The sequence below is a fragment of the Lepeophtheirus salmonis genome, chromosome 12 (genome assembly GCF_016086655.4).
Source record: "Lepeophtheirus salmonis chromosome 12, UVic_Lsal_1.4, whole genome shotgun sequence".
Classification (NCBI taxonomy): domain Eukaryota; kingdom Metazoa; phylum Arthropoda; class Copepoda; order Siphonostomatoida; family Caligidae; genus Lepeophtheirus; species Lepeophtheirus salmonis.
The window spans coordinates 5,499,886-5,520,444 of NC_052142.2; the positions used below are offsets into that span (position 1 = coordinate 5,499,886).

Genomic DNA, 20,559 nt, shown 5'->3' on the forward strand with positions numbered 1-20,559 from the left:
TCCACAACGCTTTTAATATTGACGTCATAGTAGATGAGTGGTTGCGTGTTTTGTCAAAATCTGTTTTTCTTGCCCAACAGTCAGTACGATACATTAAATTGAAAATTATAGTAATAGTCACGCCATAGACTATAAGTGGTTGCGTGTTTTGTCAGAAATCAGCCTTTATTGCCCATCAGTCGGCACAATACATCCGATTGGATATTCTAGCAAGGCCAATTACATGATGGTCCAATCTTGTATTTCTATTAACCTTGGAACTTTACACTAATTCACTTGAAAAATTATCCAAAACAATAAAATCTCTTCACTTTCTTCATTAATCGTTCCTTACTCACTAAGGGAGCATATTCCAAGGTTTTCATTTGTTTTACATCAACATCAAAGTGAAGAGGATAAGAGTCATTCGAAACCCATATAGGAACACTTTCCGAAGAAATAGGAAAACTTAGGCTAAGAGAAAAATAAAGGGATTTTTCTTGGCAAACGAACGTTCCTTAAAATAAATTTGAGATAGAATCCCAATTATGATGTCATTTGATCGAATAATTAATCAAATCACAACCCATGGACATAATCTGATAAAACCAAAGAGTTATTTTTAGCCACGTAGAAATATTAAAGAGGATTATTTATGTTAAGCTTCGTGTTTCCGGAAAATGCGTGAACTCTCCATGGATATAGTGATCACTGCATGAATGTAACATACAGTGACGAAAAGCTTCCTTTAAGTCCCGGACAAGAATCATAATTAAATTTCTATCAGATCCATCATTGGAGTAATCAGTAATGTATTTGTTTTTCTATGGCGTAACGGTAGTAATAGCCTTATAACGATATGGTTTGAACTTGTGAGTAAAGCACACAAATTCAAATATTAAACCGATGAAACCGTTCCAATTTCATCCGTATCTTCTCTTTTATCTAATTTCCTTTACCTAGAAAGTAATAATTCCTTTATAAAAATTATCTTGATATTTGTTCAATCCTATTCTCGTCCAGAACGATGTGAGCTCAATACTTTTTTCGTGAGTAATTCATTGGTCACTAACGAAACAGCCTCTTGAAACTCATCTAAGAACTCTAACCGAAGAAACAGGATAGTTGAAGGAAGGAGACAAATAGATAGATTCGTCTTTGTAAATTAACTTTTCTCATGAATCCATGAGAACGATTCCCAAATATAATACGCTTGATGGAGTAATCAATGGCATCCCTACCCACAGTCTGATGAAATTTTTAGCTACGTAGAAATTCTAAAGAGGATTATAAACATCGATTTATATATATTTCCTGTAAATACATGCACTCTTCATGTATATAGTGTTCCCTGGATGTATGTAACGAAAAGCGACGAAAAGAGTCGTTTAATTCCTAGCTATTGAGTTATCAACTTATGGCGTTTCTATTGATAGACGATTCTATTGATCCTAATACAAATATAATCTATAAAAAGGTAGTTTTTTGCATTATATTTATACATGTTTCATCCCCATTAATCTTCTTATGAAATGACCTCACATCTCCCCCCTCAGACGACAAATATAATAATATTATTATCAAAAGAACATGCTGATACATAATATCAATACAATGTATGTAAATATTAATATATAAACAACAGGTAATTATGAAATACTAGTATTAAATCGTCTTAAGGAGATTCAGGTGGACAAGTTTTTTAGGAAGAGTCTATTACCTATAATTTTCTTTCCTTCAACATCAACAAAGTAAGATTTTCCACCTCCCCAGTAATAATAATTACTCTACGTGTGTCCCACATCTTTGTCATTGTATTTTCGATCCTACCGGGTTCTAGGACACATTGCTGAAAACCTTATTGCCGAACCCCACTTGGCCGAAAGCCATTTTGCCGAAAGGACATTTCTCCGAATGATCACATTGCCGAATAAAATAATAAATATATTTTATGATGATTCATGCTCCAATACTATGTCATTATGATGCCCATTCATTTTATTCCAAAATTAAGAAAATAAAATGTTTCATTCTTTGTCACAAATAGCAATAATTAAGTGTTTATTAATTCATAATTTATTCAATTATGAGAATCCTTCAAAAGTTAATATTAATTATATGAACACAGCGCAGTAGCATGTAGTTCGAATATTTTACCATAGTACTTTAAATAAATTAAATAATAAACAAATACGACAGTGACTCGTTTGTAGATACTTTATGGATTAGACTATGGATTCGATCGAATGGAAGAAGTGCCAAGAAGTAATAACCGTAATATATCTGTTATATACTTTAATTCGATATGATGGATTATTTGTATTTGAAAAGACTCATGCATAACAATTAACAATTTACTTCTTTGTATTTTATTGTTATAATTATTATTTGGACGTTGTATGTTTTCTGTATTGGATTACAAACTTTTGTGATTTTTGACTGATATTATATGTGTAAAAAAAAAAAAAGGATTTGCTGGTTAAGAACTAGCCTCACCAATAGAAATTGATTTATTAATGATATCAAAATTCGATTTAAAGGTTCGAATACTGCACAATTAAATTGAATGAAGTTGTATATAATGTGTTCATGTAAAAATTGAAACGAATATCTATATTATTAATAACTTGTTGAATAACTTTTCAGTGGCTTAATATTGTATTTGTCAATTAAAAAATACTCTTCGGTTTTTCATTGAAGTAAAAAAACTTATAATGCGTTTTTTTCTGTTTCACCAAAAATTTCCCAGCTTGCTTTTATGTTATGGCCACACATATTTATTTGTCTGTGATAATATATATATATATACAAGACAATATACAATATAACAAGAAATTACAAAAGGTTTGCTACCATATTTTTTTCAAGTTTTTCCTTTCCTCTTTCTCATTCGAGGGTGCGAATGAATATAAAAACTCGACTGGCTAAGGTTATTTTTTGTTATTGAGCATATTTAATCAATATGAAAAATAAATATTAATCTTCTTATATTAAAGGATACATATTTTTGTTTAACACTAAAATCGGTAAGAATGGAGGATTTTCCCCCATATTTTTAATTCATTCTGCTTTATTCAAGTTTAACTATTTTCAAAAATTAAGCAAACAAGTTTAAGTCAAATGTTCCGATAAAATTTCAATAAATTTATTGTTAATAATATATTTTTTTAATTAAAATAAAAAGAATTTGTTATTTATTTTAATTAGTATGATTATTAGCAAGGTAGTTTGTCAATATAATTTCAGGGAGTGCTGTTAATAACTTAATATAAAATTAAAATTGTATATTCAAAATTAGAAATATGAAGTATAGTGGAGGAACATTGATTTAAAATATTGCTTTAAAGTCAACCGTATAGTCTCTTTTCCAAGAATTTTATACACCTTTTCTTAAAACTGTGGTTTTATGTCAACCATTCACCTTAGTAAAATATCAACGGTAAAAACTTTAAACTTTTTTTGTACACCCTACGGCCGGTTGCATATTAGTAATACACTGTTTTTCACATCAATCCAATAGTCTACATACAAAGTTAATTGAGAAAAATAATGTAAAGCTTGAACATTAATCAAATAATTTTACTATTTTTCCATAACTTTTTTAAGCTGAATATAAATATAAACAAATTTATTTATGCTTTTGGGTATGGGATCCATAGAAATGGCATTAGTAATTTTTTAAATCCCTTAAGGTTTATAAATGTATATTTAGACTTTATGTAGCAAAAAATCAATATTTATGTAATTTTAAATTTTATCAATTATTTACTTGACACAAGAAAAAAGTTAAACTACAACAAACGTCACTTCATTAATATTTTTTATTGAAATCTTTAGTCTATGAATGATGTTTTTTATTTTGAAATTAAAAGTTTTAGGAATTGTCATGTTTTTACATATAAGTTACACAAAAACTGATGGAAGAAAATATATTTAAAGTAATCTTAAGTTCTAAAAATATACTTAGAATTATTATTATTTTAAATATCAGAATAATCATAATTGTATTAATTGGATTTCTATATTGAAGTGACAAAGAAAACAACATAATAAAGCATCTCTGTTTCCTTCGAAATTATATTCTTTTCACAAGATAAAAGATAAGAGAGAGCATGTTAACATGACTAGCTCTAACATTATCAATAATTTTAACTAGGGGCGTAAAAGTTGTTTGATTCTCTATAGAATAAAGCATCTGACCTCATTTTATTGAAAATTATTAATTTTCCCTAATTATTCAGTTATAGTTGTATCGATTTGGTATAAGTCAACATAATAGACGTCAAGCTTTTTTATCCACTTTCAACCTCGACGGTCGAAATTTGGGAAAAAAATTATATGTTATCATTTTGAAGGGGAAATAAGTTTTTTTTTTTTTAAATTGTGGTTATTGACCTCCACTATCAATAATCGTTCATGGAACTTGAAAAATAATAATTTGGGCGAAGTCTTCTGCATTTTTTATTTAAATTTTATCAATGACTGAGTAAGAAATGTCACAAATTTTTAACGAGGGTCCTTGATTCATATAAAAATCAAAATCCTATTTTAATTTTTTTTTTTGAGATCGTAATACATATGTACAGTCAGCTGTTTAAAATAATACAAGAATCATAATATCAAAATAATAAAAGCAGCTGAAATGGAAATATATTTTATCTATATATTTACAAACCAAGTGGTTACTTAGATGGGAGAAGATCCGACCAAAAATAACATCTATCCCAATTGGGGAAGATAGCTGATTAACTTTAAATAATGTAGACTTCTAAAATATGACAAGATGGTATAAATGACGTGACAGGGAACATGGGAGAAAAATAAAGAAAATGTTATGTTTCCTAAAAAAAAAAAAATATTGAATAACTTTTAAAAAAAGTTTATATAAAGGCTTAGCCTTAACTTAATATGGTTAGTTTTTTGTTTTTTTTTAAATCAAAATTTCCAAAAAATGTCATCAACATGGGAAAAATTTATTTCAAAAGGCACGAGAAAATATTTTCAAGTCGGGAGGGGGGGTAACAAAAAAAATACGTGATTTTTAGGAGATAATGAAGGAAACCCCGTAACTCTACATGAGGGAGGGGGTTTATAATCACTGATGCTAATTGGGAGCATTTTGGTGGGAATGTTAAAAAAATAAAGATTGTAACCCTGACTTGGCTCTATATAACGAGGGACTTATATATTATTTTCATACCATACCCTTGTAGGTATGAAAAAAAAATCGTTATTGTATTACGAAACCTTTCCTCCAAAAATAAAGATAAAAAAGATGTATTAAATAATGTAAAATAGTTTTTAATGATCAAATATTTAATTAATATTGAATAGATACTATAACAAAATATTCATTTATCAGTCTAAATAAATTTGCGTTAGTGTTAGTGTATTTTGAAATAAAGTAAAAATTAAATCGATAGACGATAGCTTTTTAAAAACAAATTCATTAAAATTAATTTCTTACTGCATTAAATTTTTTTGATGAGAAAAAGTATAACATATTAATAAATTTTATTTTTATATTGATTTTAATACACTGACTTTTTTCTTCGACTACAATCCATCAATAGATTAAATATATTCATTGAATGTATTACTAAACATACGTTGAAATTTATAATCATCAAATTTTATAAACATCATTATTAAACCAATAGAATAAATTTAATATTATTGGAGGTTTTGCATGAGTCCAAAAAAAAAAAAAAAAAAACAAACAGTATTTAAAATTAAAAAGAAATTTCCGATCAATTTTTTGAACAGTAATCCAGAAGGATCGATTAATTTGATGACAAAACCATATTATTAACTTCTTCAAACTTTGTATTGGTTGATACTCTCAAAGACATATAGATAACTTGTTTAAAGGACTAACAGACCTAACAGAAACAATACATTTATTTTGAGTTTCGAGATTAATAGACATTGACCATTCAATATTAGAATTCGTCCAAATAAGTACATACTTGCCTCTGAAATTTGTAACTTTCATTATTTAAAGAAGAACTTTCTTAAAAAGACAACAACTCGAAACTACTAAAACTTATAAAAAATATCCTAGTTTTTCTAAATAAGCTGAAACCTTAAAATATGTCTTAATAGAATAAATATGAATTGAACCAATGTATATATTTTAAAATCTTTTATTTATAAATACATGAACCAAAAAAATGAAATATTCTTTAAATAATAATTTTCCCATGATAATTTGAATCCTTGTTCCCTATTTTATACTCTACAAAAATAGAAAAATAATTTACAAAGTGAGCATGAAGCGATTATTCTGTTTGTTCTATAGCAAAAAAAAAAAACCAATAAAAAAACAACTCCAAAAGTTGAATATTTTTAGTATTCTTGAAATATTAAAAATTAGTTCATGTATTTTCGTAGTTATAAATATTTCAGTAAAATGTAACTGCAATAATATCCAAAATCATGAAACTAATTAGTTATTCTTGATATTTCTTCAGTCGTGTACATTATTTTTTGTATTAGTTGCTTGGAAAGATGTCCAAATATTATTTGTAATCCCACATAGATATCTGGAAAATACTTAATATTGATGATAAGTTATCTAATATTTTTTATATCACTCCCATGAAAGGAATTCCCGTGATACGACTGTAGTTTTAAATTAATGGTTTTAAGAAATTCTTTTTTGTCTTTCTTATTTTCTTAGAGCTATTTTTTTTATGTGGAAATTAATTTTGCTTTTGTTTAAGGTTTTTTTATAGAATTTATAAGTCGTAATTGTTCTTCGATTAGATTTTTATAGTTATTAATAAAAATTTCTGCACATTCATTCAAAGAAATTTTAGAACATAGTGAGCAAATAATTTTTTTCAGAAAAAGATGAAATTAATACTACATCACAACGATAATTATATATTTAAATACAATTACTAGAATACTTTTTAAAAACATCAATGGAAACATTTAAATATCTTATACAACAAACTACTGAATTACATACATATGTACATGAGTTGAATATTAATTATATAAAATCTCTGATTGAGCAATTTCCTTATCAAAATCGATAAAACTTTTTATTAATAGTTGAGTTTCACTTTTACTGTTGGTCGAAATCTCCTCAGAAAATAATGAAAATAATTTTTGGACAATACACATTTGAATATGTAAAAAGTGGTAAAATTATTTGGTTTATGGATTCAATTTGAGATAAAGGTGGATTGGCCATTGAATAAAAAAAAGGGAATGTCCTTTGTATCTAAATTACTTAAGCCATTTTGTATTTAAACTTTGTAGAACTACAAGGCCATTATTCGAACCATGAAGGGCATTTGAATTATTCCTTAGATGAGTCAGTTCTACTAAATGTATTCGAGAAGGGTAAGAAGCAAAACCGCCTTGATGGCCCCATTCAATATACAGGTGTGTGCGTCTAAAACTGAACACTCCTTTAAATTTTACGCCATGCACATATTCGTGATTTTATTGAGTTGAAACCGAGTTATACTGCGAGGCAAGGGGTTTGACTAGTTATAAACAAAACTCCAGCAAAATCTAAATAGCAACAGTGAAACAACAGCCAATAATATGGAGAGATGTCGAGTCGCAATCTTGGGACTTTCCGCGCGGGGAAAAACTCCCAATGAAATTGCCAAGGTTCTGAACTGCAGCTGCACCACCATTTACAGCGTGGTAGCCAAAGGCACTCCTGAGGCAACCACAAGATCTAAGTAAAGGCCTTGAAGGTTCGACGAAATGGTCTGTCGAGGACAAGAGAGGCAAGGTCACCGTCAGCGGCCTCTCCAGGGAGTTCAACGTCAGCAGAAGGACAATGGACCGGCTATTTAAGAAAGATCTTGACCTTAAGGTCTACAAGAGAACCCCTCGTCAAGCCTTCAAGCCTTTAGATAAGGAAAAACGCCTAAAATTTAAAGGAGTGTTCAGTTTTAGACGCGCACACCTGTATGACCTTTCAAGATCAAATAAATAAACAAATTTAATTACATAATGAACATTTTTATAGCTATAAATTGAATTATGTAAAAATGAAATTTGTGAATGAAGAGAGTCCAAAACTTGAGCAATATTACTTGAATTATCTATCATGTCGTTATCTCTATTGTATCACGCAACCTTTCCTCCACAAATAAACATATTAAAGGCATAAAATCATCAGATATTTATGCAAATAAGTCAGTCGTACCAACCGCTATTTATATCCTTTATACTTGCAAACTATCACTGTAATATTATTTTTTCTCAATTTTTAAAATAAATTACATATTAGTAAAATCTACATAGTGTTATATTCGATACTGTATTAAAATATTTTTGAGTATTATTTGATTAAAAGAGTAGCTATAATTAGTTAATATATTATTTCTATAAAAAAAAAAAAAAAAAAAAAAAAAAAAAAATCTTCATAGAAATAATTAAATGGCCAATAGATATATTACATAAACGACAAGGGATCAACAAGAAATTGTATTCCTGTTCTTTTGGAATTGGAGCGTAAGTATGGAACAAATTATTACTTAGTATATTTATGAAAAATAATGAATTATGAAATAACCATGACGTATCAAAGGAGAAGAGGGAATCGACAGCTGACAACAAAATACATAGGGTATTCTTGTGTTATCGAGATATCGTCGTGTTATTATTAAAGTAGACAACTTTTGGCTCCCTTGTAACTTTGAACGACTGCTTTAAGCTATTTATTAGTATTTTTCAATATGTTTTCTTTAGAAATGGTATATACATCATGTCTTAATATTAAGTATAAAAATAAAACAAATATAGCATCCGTTTAGCAAACAAATCAATAATATATTAAGATTAAGTAAATATTATTTACTAAACATGAAATTATCATATGAAAAACAAAAATTTACAATAACATCTGAATTTGCTATTTATCTTGAATAAAATAAATATAGAGTTCAATGTAGTTATCTTGATAATATAACCTAATATAATGCATTAAATAAGCCTCTTTTCCTTTGTAGTTTTGACTATTTTCTCTAAATATTTATATATATATTAATAATACTAGGGAAATCAAGTTTTCTATAGCATTCCCACTTTCATATTGCTTAGAATAGCTTGTAATAGAGACCAATAATATTTATTCAAATAATAATATTAAGTATCTTGAAATCTTTACTGACAAGAATCTCATTAACAAAATAGTATTTGCATGCCCTAAATAAAACCGAACGAATCAAAAATATAAAAAATAAAATAACACAGAACACATAAATAGGGAATTTAAATTTATAACAGTATCAATGATTTTTTCATTATTTTTATTTGTTCAATTAATACTCAAACAATTGTATTAGTATTATGTTACATTTTAACTATTGGATTCAATCAAACAACTTATAGTTAGTTCGTATGGTACACATTCGGTTATTTTAGTAAAGATCCTAGATCTTCACCAAGGTAATATTCCAATATGTTGACATCCAATTTAGCTGATTAAAAAAAACATTACTGATTCAATAAGTTTGGGAATTTCAAATAAATTCAGATATTCAAATATCTATAGAAGTTAAGAAGGCACTTATATTTTTTAAAACACATAATCACTTAACATTTCCCAAGAAATATTTTATTTTATTTTATAACATAATAGAATATTTCATTGCAGACTAAAATATAGAGAAAAGAGGAACATTATCTTTGAGATTTAATTTAAACTTCCATTTATTTTTAAAGGCAGAATAGTCTTACGAGTATTTAGTAAATTGAATGTGGGGCTTGAAGTGTTCAAGATACATATAATTATATTGCAGTAAAGCACTAATTCAAAGATATTAATGGAATTGTTATTTGTAATAGATACAATTTAGTAGTAATTCGTGCGTAATAGGTATTAAGGGCACTAAAGGACTCTTATCAAGGAAAGAGGGTACTTAAAGTAGGAGTTGAAGTGGAGTTGACTTTAAGACAATTGAACACAAGAGTTTCAATGAAAGATCTGCAGGTTGATAATGATAACTTTCTTTGTTCCTCTCTGTATTTTCCATAATATTTTATTTGAGTTACTCTCCAGTTAAATAATATAAGTATAGGATAATTTGATACAAGAGACAATAACCATATTTATTACAGAATAGAATATGCTTTGTATACAAAACTATCGAGAAAAAAGAAGCACATTCTTTTTAATACTCTAGACTTATCTTACGCTTGTTTTTCAATCACAAAAGAGATTCACACGTAATAAAGAAATTAGGGGTAGGGCTTCAAGTGTTCAAGTTATATATTTATCCATATATCATAAACTCCACTTTATATGTGAAATTGATTACAATATGATTGAGATTAGTTTTTTCTGCGTTATATACATCAAGGAAACTTATCAATATAATCGTTTTCTTAGAGTAGGAGACGAAGCAGAGTTAACTTAGGGAGAAAATGCCCCTAGTACTTCAAACAAGGAACAGTGGATGGTGGAGGATAACTCTCTCTGTACCTCACTGGATCTTACCGTCGATTATTCTGTCGTTTAATAGAACTGCAGAATTCTTATACATAGAAGTATACAATGAAGATCTGGAGAAATTTATCTATTCTTGAGCATAGAGACAATGATTCACGAGGTCAGAAGGTCACTGCAAAAAGTATATTCTCTTAACCGAACACACCGGTAGTATACTAGCAGTTTTATTGTTCGATTAATATTTACTTAACTTGGTTCACAAGATTTTTTTGTAATCATCATTTAAAAATACATACATTCGTGTATATGTTTCAAAAAATATTTAAGTGTTATAACTATGAAAAACTTATCTCCAAAAAAAAATATTTTATTCAAATATAACAAATTCAATCTAAAATCTCATTTTATACGTCATGTTATTTTCCATTAATTTTCTATTAACTCAAAATAGGAGGATTACATTGCTGAAGGAGTGGGAGTATTAGAAGTAGATAGTCTTATAGTTTGAAATGAAGAAGTTATCAGTTTCATAACTTAACATATACTTTTACTTAAGATAATGCGATTATTATTTGTATACACTATTATACTCCATATTTAATCGATTTAGCTGTTTGCTTGAAAAATTTAGTTATTTTATTATTATCAATTAGTTAATAAAATTTTTTGGCTTTATTTTAAAAGTAAATAGTGGTGACATTTGGTCTCGATTTACAAAATTAAACATTATGGAATGAAATACAAAAAACAAGGATTGTTATTTCAAAATTTCCCGAGTTTTATGTATGGAAATAAATAAATCTAGACTAAAACATAAAATAAAATTATTTATTTCCATCTCAATATTGATAATTTATTAATATTAAAACAAAATTATTCATAAATTTAATAATAAACAAAAATCAATATTTGGTTTATGAACAACTATAATTAATTATACGAGTATAACATAAATATAAACATATACTTTTATAATGAGTTCTTATCCATAACCAATTATTGTGAATGTAGAAGGTAGACAACCAAAAATCCTCAAACAAGACTAATCTTCGAATTCCTTGTATATATACTTGTATTTTGTACAAATAAATTTCTTGCACGACTTTTTGTAGTGTTTTTTTATTGAATGTGTGCAATATCCTAATTTTTTATCTCCCCTTCAAATATTTACCGTGCAAATTCCATCCATCATATGAAAAGCACTTCTTTTTTATTCGTTGTGATTTAAACACATCTGGAAGTACTCGATCTGGATCAAAAGATGTAGCACAATCTGTATATCAAGGTTACATGATGTGCCTTATAATATAAAATATGAACAATAAAATTCTAAAAATGAAGCAACAGAAAAAGATAAGTCATACCTTCTAATAAATTACTCAAAGATGAAGAGGAAGTATTTTGTATCAAATTATTCGTTGGTAAAGATAAAATTGATTGACTATCTTCGGTTAAATTGATACATGTTGTAGGAGAGGAAGTTGACGGAGGAAAAAAATCGTTATGGTTAGAAGTAGATGGAAACACAAAATCTTTATCTTGAGAAGAAGGAATATTAACTAATTTTTTTGTCGGATAAGTTAAATTCGTTTTATAGACTTTAAGAAAAGCTTTTTTTTTTCTTCATTACAATAAACCAAAGGAACGACATTCTTGATTAGATATTCCATTATTTCCCCTGATAATATATATATTTTTTCAAAATATATTCTTCAGGAATAGATCATGGAAAATCAAAGAACAGATTTCCATGTTTTAATAAATTTATAGGAATAGCTAGTGCACTATTGGACCATTTTTTAACATATAAAACTCCAGGAAAAGCAGATGTGAAGGTAACTGTGGGATAATTTTTTATTCCTTTTAGAGGGCGGAAATAATTGTCTAAAAATGTCTTCCAATTATACCACTTCTTGGATGATCTCACACTAATTTAAGTAGATACATTTTCAACTACTTACATTACATCTTCAGCACAATCAATTTTTTGCAGATTATAGTATGATTTTGAAATGACAGCGAAGCTGCGGTCTGTCGAAAAATATGAATGATTTTCAGTCAGAAAGTGAATAGAAATTTCATTAAATGCACCATAAATAACCATGTATGCCACAAAAGTCATTCTAATGTAATTTTTATTCTAGCCTCTGTAAAAATAAAATGAAATGTGAAAAAATTTAAAAATCTATTAAAACTTTCTTAACCAAAATTATTATATTGAATTTCAAGAGGCAGAATTGTACTTATACTCTGTAGTTTATGGTATAAGAGAGATGCTCCACAATTTCACCCTTCCTTACATGTTTATATTTAATATTTTGGAATAAGATTATATAGACTGAGAACGTTAGAAATCTAAATGTACCTGTTCAGTTTCATCAAACATATATATATATATATTGGACATTTCTAATCTTACACTCTCAATAGCAAAGATATGAACTTTACACGAAGAGAAATAAAATCAGTTTTCCGAACTGTATTGACGAGTAAGGAATTGATTTAGCTTAAAAAAGTCCATAGTCAATAATGTAACAGATTCTTGATTTTTAGCATATTCAGACCTCAAATTGTAATCTCTACGTTCAGTTTAGACATGGTGCAAGTGCTCCTTAATTGATATTCAATACCCAATCAACCAAAGGGTTAGTTTGTAGAGATTCTTTGAACAACCAGGAAAATTCTTGAGAATAATCATCACAAATATGACCAACATCGCTTCACCTTCACATTATACGCAACTCGGGATACTCCGAATTCCAATGACAATGAAAGTTTGTCTAATGCAATATTCATCGTATCCTTGATCCAAACATGATTGTTTATATTTATGATATAAACCTTCCCTATTCCAATGACTTGAGAAACGAATGTCAAACATATTGAAGAAGCATAATTCAAACAGAAAAGAGACATTTAATGTATTTTATACTAATAAACATTACATATTTTAAGTTATAAATTCAAAGGGAATATCAATTACAATAACAAAAAATAAACAATAACGACGTATAAAATATAAATTTATTTTATTTATATAATAGGGCTAAATATTCTCGAGGCAAAATGGCATATGGTAATATTTTCTAAGGTGAAATGGTTTAAGGCAAAATGTCCTCAGGCAAAATGGTTTAAGGCAAAAGTATCGAGCACCTTATGAGCTAAAGAACTCAAAGGAAAGAGTGGACACTCAAAAGAAGAACATTTTTTCCCCTTTCTCGTTGCTGATTAGATTTAAATTGTTAGCTGCCATAAGATCTATGTGAAACGTCTTGGATAGATTTTTGTTCGCTTCAATTAAGGGTTTGTTATAATTAGCCAATAATTGCAATATATTTTACATAATGAATAAAGTTGATAATATTGTAGAGAAAAACGCGTGCAAGGAGAAGGGGGAAAAAATACATATGGTATCATTGTTTAAAATACTGATGTGATTATCATCTGCCTGCTTTATAATGATTTTTGAGGGTATAACTAAAGTATTTATTAGCAAAATGTTTAATGAAGATATACTACGTATAATTGACTTAGACGTTTTTTATCCGTTACAGTAGATCTTATAACGTCACACTCCATGAAATTGTAATTCATTATGAACCTTATTCTCAGAATAATAGCTAATGAAAGGACAAAGTAGAGTATTTGAAATATATTTGAAGCTCAAAGTTTAAAAAAGAAGGCTTTAATTAAATATAATCTAGATAATAAAAAATATACCATCATACATTTATGTTAAATATACAAAATTAAACAATTGGAATCATTTAACTAATAACAATAAATTATATATACAGAATATTGAAATAATAGATTGATCCAAATAATATTTTCTTGTTCTGACACCGGAATCCAGTTAAATATGTCATAACTTTAGGTTGCAAAACACAAGCGAGACGTAAAGTTTAATTAAAAAGATAACCACCCCTCTTCTTCATGTGGAAGTTGCTATATACAATTGTGCACAGGATAGAGATCCAACTAATTATTATTAATAAAGTAAATGTCAAAATCATAAAATTTGACAATAAATATACTAATAAAAAAATGTTAGAAATAAATCCATCTTAAGATTTAGAGCAAAAGCTAATTATGTAGTAATGTCCGGCGATATTAGTCCTTATTAAAAGCATCAAAAAAGATATTTTCCCCGTTATTTATGCTTATATAACAACATACTATTATCATGAAGGATATACACAATTGCTAATTATAATGCTACACCCAATGTAACTACCCCCGTTGTTGTGACCAATTAAGCAGGTGTTTTTGCCTTTTATGAGTTTTCTTAACACCATTTCTTGGACCCTATCAACCAAAGCTAAGCCTTAAGTGATAAAAAAAAGTAATATTTATTGACTATGTAATATTGGAAAACCTAATTATCATACCCAAGTCTTTAAGTGAAGAAACTAGTCTCAGACAAACTAGTTGCTAACCATTCAAAGCTACTGCCCCCGTTATTGTGACCATTTAAGCAGTTGTTTTTCCATTTAATGAGTTGTGTATCATAATTCTTGATATGTTTAGCTAAAATAGAATCATATTTTAGGGTTAGATTTAAAAAAAATTGAATACCTACTGTTAGATAGTACAAAATTCAGAGTTCCATTTCGAAATTAGTAAATATTTTATAATTTTTACTGATAACTTGATCGTCATTTGGTGTGGATGACTCAAAACATTTTTATATGTATTTCTGTAAGTGACATCAGTAACAACATCCTCCATTAATTTAATGATGGTTCCTCCGGAAGGGATAGGTTTACCCATGTATTTCTCCATAAATTTTTTGAACGTAGATGATTAGCAGTGGATAAGGTTATATTACATGCAATAAGCATCTTTCTGAAATCAGAGTTACAGTTTGACTTGATGTATTCATCATTAACTTGATTTTTTTAGATGAATATCCATGCTCTTGATATGAGATGAGGATAATGAGTGGTGTGTAATTCTAGACAGGGGACTAAAGGCACATTTATATCGACAAATCCGACAAACCATCTGTTTCTCATCCGGTAAGTATTTTCCAAATTCCTGGGCCTCCATTTTCAGAAATCCAGACAGAAGGCGACGTTATTTTAGGCATTTTATGCAGTCCTCTATCGACTATCACCATCAAATATTATATAAATATTGAATAATAAAGGCGGGAATGATAACGTTCTTGATTGATAGAAGAAGATGTATATTATTTAATCAATGATGCCATAAGTATTTCTTCTCTTCTCCTCGCACGCTTTTCTATTCTTACCAAAATTATCACCCTTAATAATGAAAATGTGTAGTGCAGTGTATTAAAAAATTGAACAGGTACAGATAAGAAGTATATTTGTTTCTCGTTCTTGAAAATGTTTACCTTGCCAAACAAAAGATATAAATAAAATGAAGTTGTGGATCAAAACCAACAAACGTGCTAATTGGAGTCCAGCCAAAGGCTCAAGAGTTTTTTAAGTAATATAATCATCAATTTTTTTTACTATGGGAGGGATGTAGAAATTAAATTAATGTGTTGTTCTAAAAGGATGTCACACGCGTGCAAGGAGAAGGGGGGACATGTGGTATCATTGTTTAAAATACTGATGTGATTATCAGCTGCCTGCTTTATTATGATTTTTGAGGTTATAACGAAATTATTCGTTATAGCAAAATAGCAAAATGTTAAATGAAGATATACTACATATAATTGACTTAGACGTTGTTTATCTGTAACATTAGATTTGAAAACGTCACACTCCATGAAATTGTAATTCATTATGAAGCTTATTCTCACAATAATACCTAATGAAACGACAAAGTAGAGTATTTGGAAATATATTTGAAGTTCAAAGTTTAAAAAGAAGGTTTTAATTATATATAATCTACATAATAAAAAGTATACCATCATACATTTATGTTAAATATACAAAATTAAACAATTGGAATCATATAAGTAATAACAGTAAATTATATATACATCTGAGCATCTAATATTATATTAATATTGAATAATAAAGGCGGGATGATAAGGTTCTTGATTGATAGAAGACGATTTATATTATTTAATCAATGATGCCATGCGTATTTATTTATTTCTCCTCGCACGCTTTTCTATTCTTACCAAAATTATCCACCTTAGCTATTATTTCTTAGTATTGGAACATTATTAGATATAAAAAACCAATACTATCCTTTATCTCAAACTTTTTATTAGGGAATATATCTTATCTCATGTATTCAAACGTTATTTTGCCAAGAGGAATTTACCTATTCGTTTTCCTGCATTTTTCTGAAAGAGTTCCTATATGAGTTTCGACGAATTCTCATCGTCATTTAGATGATAATATGAAATTAGTTCAGTCCTTGAATGAATCACGAAGATAACGAAGTTTTGGTTTTGGATCAATATTTGTCAACAGAATAGTATTAAATATGGTCAATTAATGAATTACTACTTGACTCGTAGTAACAGATGACTGACTAAATAGAGTTCTTTGTATTACAGTAATTTCAAGGAGCTTTGAGAATACATTTTTTGTTATGAAAGTCAAGATAATTTATATTAAGGAATGAAAAATATATAGCTCCTAAATAAAGGCAACGACAGCAGACGAACATCTATCTAGACTTAATCTTCATATAGTTGAAAGAAATCTAAATACAATTTTTATCTGATATTTCTGATCACTTGCGCAAAAGATGTTTTAATAATTTATCGTTAATTTTAAAGTATTTTTGAATTAAATACTGTTGACTCATACTCATAATTTAACTATTATTTTTTTCGTTATGTAATATGAATATTTAATACATACATGATAATATCTATATGGTCCTTTTAAATTAATTTTTGTATATTGAAATCTGTTTCAACTTATTGATTTATCTTATATCTTTCATTGAGTTAGAATTCCAATTATTCATATTAGAATCAATGAGTTGTGGTTAATTTTAAATTTATTTGATAACTTGTTTAAATATTATAATATTAGCAAATAAAATTATATCTACGAATTTTTTGATTTTTGATTTGATAAAATGCATCAGAAAAGTGAGGATGAGGATTCCAATAGTTCTTTAAATATTTGATTACAAATGAATAGGACCATTTTTGAACCTGAGATTATAGTAATTCGAGACTATTATCGTTCACAGACATATTTCATAATTAAGGCAATCACTAAATTGAAGTATGATGAATAAAACTGATGTAAAAAGGACTTTTTATTATAAAATTGTTTTTTTTTTTTTTTAAATTCTGTATTCTTTTCTCAACTCGACATATTGCCATTTTTAGGCTGAAAAATGATGAAAAGCGACACTCTTCTTGAGACTATTATAACTTATTCACCATTGATAGTGATAAGGAGTAACATAGCTCATATTATAGAAAAATTATTTGTCCTTTATTTTTTTTAAATACCTATTTAAAATATAAGGATCTCCAAGGCCTTTAGTTCAATTTGGTATTTTTCAGCAAATATCTAACATTATCTTATATTGTGTACGATTCCAATGTCGTCATAATGACGTGATACCCTGTGATAAATAAAATCATAACATAAATCAAGGACTAATAGAAGAAAAGGACTACAGACAGAAAAAAATCAGCAGACAGCTGCTGGAATCCTCTTTACAAATAAAGGAGTCCACTCTACTCTCTTATGAAGCCTTATAGTCTTTCTTGAATGAATATTCATCACGTCATCCCTCTTAGAACCCGAAGTTCTGAATAAGACTAAGAGCATCTCTTGAGATGGATGATCATGTTAGAAGTATCTTCCTTTGGTCCTAATTCTTGAAGAACAAAAAAGTTAACTTCTTCAGGTATTCATGAATGAAGAATGATCATAGGCTTTAAAAATTATATAAGTAAAATTACATTTCAATTTAATTAGTAGTATATTTTAGTTTTATAGCTATAACTTCTCATTGTTGTAGTATCTAATTAACAAATTATTAATAATAAATTCACGTCTTGAGCATTTTATCTTAATCTGAAAGAAAATGGATCCCGTCATAGTTTCAACCGTTGAATATGTTCATTGTTTTATATGGATGGAGAGATTCCCATTAAAGGAAAGAGTCTACTCTACCCTAGTATGAAGCTTAGTTTTGTTCAATTTTCTTCTTCGGCTAAATTTAGAATTCCGTAAATATTGGAATTCGAGCATCTCTTGTTGAAGATAAAGTATCTCGGGTCTCTTCTTTAGTCCTTATTCATAAAGAATATTTTGTCTTCGATTAATGAAGATCAATCTAAGCAAATGAAAAACACTTTTATATTCATAATTTGTCCCTCCATCTACTCAAATATTTTTGCAAGTTATTTTTAATATATTTAAATTCCATAATTGTAGCTTATGTATAATATTCATGTTCGGATAACACCTAATATTTTACTTCATTATAATTACATATGTCATATCAAGTCTTTTACTTGCTTCAATTATAATTATAGTTTCTCGAAGAGAATGTATAACTTGACATTAACCAATTCAGCATACATATTTTATCAATTACTAATAAATGTAACTTTTGTTAATATTTATACAAAAAATGTTCATTATTATTTATTTTTTTTACGAAAAATGTTTGACTTTCACAGGATCTGTAGATGAATTGTTATTTTTATAACTTGCAAGACTACTTTTTAATGACTATTGATTATTTAACAGTAGCATATATTATATTTTTATTTTTTAGATAAGTATAAAGTGGGTCTACGTAATATTGTATTATATAAATCCTTAATACTATCATTTTTGGCGATATTAAGTAAAATTGATCTTTTATATGATCTAAGATATATTAAAAACAATACCATATGGCAAATTCGAAAACAGAATAACAATTAATACTTTGTCATTAAATGTACTATTTTTTTCCTTTGGAAGATATATTAACGCATGTTTTTATCCTAATATTTTAAATATTGAAAGTACAGATCATTTAAAATCTCAATCAAGACTTGAAAATCCTTTACAAAGTGTCCAAGTATTTGTCAGTTTTATCTTCTTAGTTCAATAAATTTCTTGATTATATCTGCTATATGTACTGATATTCTCATCGTTTTCATAACATCAGAATAGTTCCATTTCAGTTGTGCAAAATGTCTTCAACCTATAATTATATACGTATGTGCTCAAATAATCCTACTTTTGCTGTATATATGATTGTTACACATTTTTAGGTCATAGGAGGAATATAAATTATTTAACAAAGCATACTCACTTGGCCTATTTTAAAATACCAATAGGTAAACAAAATAAGTCGTGGGGACCTCACATAGTGTGTAATACTTGTAAAATAAATTTAAGTCAATGGATCGAAGGAAGACTAACTAAGATGTCGTTTGGTGGATCTATGATTTGGCGAGAACCAAAAGATAATTTCTCTGATTGTTATTTCTGTCCGGTGAAGCCATTTGGATTTATTAATAAAAATAAAAGTCATATCGTGTATCCAAATTTGTGTTCACCAACCAGACCCATCCCTCATTCTGATAAAATTAATCTACCAACATATGAATCTCCTCTAGAAAATCAAGGCGACGTTGAAGAAAGAAATGATCCAGACTTTGAAATTTTAGAAGACGTATCTTGTAAACATAAAGAATTTGACCAGCAAGAATTAAATGATATGATTTGTGATTTAAGATTAGGGAAAAAAGCATCTGAGCTCCTAGCTCCACGGTTGAGTGAAAAAAAAACCATTAAGCCTTAGGTGAGAGTCTCATTCTATCGAAAACGAGGAAATCATTTCCTGGAATAATTTCAATGTTAGGAGGCCCTTGCTTATTGCCACAACATTCCTGGCTTTTTAAAAGAATTAGGACTTTCAGTTTATCGACGAATGGAGGTTATTTATAGATAGCTCAAAGAATAGTTAAGAATGTGTCCTTCTACATCATGGAGATATTTTTGGTACAATTCCAATTGGGTATTCTGTTATTCTTTCTGAAATGTATGGAAACATTAAGAAAGTTCTTGAATTAATTCACTATGATAAACACAAATGGATAATCTTTGTTGATCTCAAAATGGTGTTTTTCCTTCTTGGCCAACAGCTCGGTTACACAAAATATCCGTGTTTTCTATGTTTATGGGACAGTAGAGCATTGGAGCATATCAGAGCATACCAGCATTGGGTTGAAACTGGTCTCTGAGACT

At 28.0% G+C, this 20,559-nt stretch overlaps 1 protein-coding gene across 5 annotated transcripts in view; it reads left to right on the forward strand.

Moving 5' to 3' along the window:
* The window catches only part of LOC121126795 (cytosolic carboxypeptidase 2), a 111,633-nt gene that overhangs the window by 12,852 nt on the left and 78,222 nt on the right, over positions 1–20,559 (forward strand). The window contains exons 1-2 of one of the 5 annotated variants that reach the window (XM_071892366.1): positions 2,881–3,005; positions 8,382–8,470. The exons of 1 other annotated variant lie outside the window; for it this stretch is intronic. The gene's annotated coding sequence lies outside the window, so the exon portion shown is untranslated. Of the gene's footprint in view, positions 1–2,880; positions 3,006–8,381; positions 8,471–20,559 lie in introns of those variants that run through there. 3 more of the 5 variants (XM_071892367.1, XM_071892363.1, XM_071892364.1) reach the window with 3 other exon arrangements.